Raw genomic sequence first — 705 nt, 5'->3', positions numbered from 1 at the left:
GCTCGCCCGATCAAAGATCGGCCTTTACTAACATGATATGTTGTTTTTGAAAACACATGTGTTCTTATTCCAATTATTAATCAAGAATTACTATATGATGCGCACAGCATACAAGTATAGACTAGATCGCTTCAGTTGGAACAAAACATTTCATGTTCGTTTGTTTGAAAAACGGTTTAGAGGTGCTACTCGCAAGTAGGCTAAGTCGTGGACTTTGCCACCCTCAAGTGGGCTTAGAAAAACATGATTTTTCCACTCTCAAGTGGGCTTTAAAACACACATTTTGATGAATTGTTCTAATTCAAGCAATCCAACCTTCACCCACAGGCATTCAAGCAGTTAAACACTTAAGCAGTTAGCCTCATGGCAAGCATGCTAAGATGGCAACATACACATCTCATGCAGTATGCTAAAGCGTAAACACTCACAGTGTACTCCGAGCCAAAACAGAGAACTAGTTAGAAATCATGCATGATCCTAGTTCATGTTAAGATGGCTAATGCAACACATGCAAAAATGCAACTAAAATAGGCTCGGCTATCTAGAATGGCATATGAAATGCAACTTGATACATGTATTTGAATTGATATTGAAATACTATGAAATTTGTATGATGCGCCGAGCCCGGTGCATACAAGACAAATGAATGAATGCAAGCATGCAAAGCATAAGTATGCTAATTGAAATATGCCCTAAAACTATCCA

The sequence above is a fragment of the Camellia sinensis genome, chromosome 3, assembly GCF_055761805.1.
Source record: "Camellia sinensis isolate YWXY chromosome 3, ASM5576180v1, whole genome shotgun sequence".
In the NCBI taxonomy this organism is placed as follows: domain Eukaryota; kingdom Viridiplantae; phylum Streptophyta; class Magnoliopsida; order Ericales; family Theaceae; genus Camellia; species Camellia sinensis.
The sequence above is the reverse complement of the archived record's forward strand: the minus strand, read 5'-3'. Positions refer to the sequence as shown.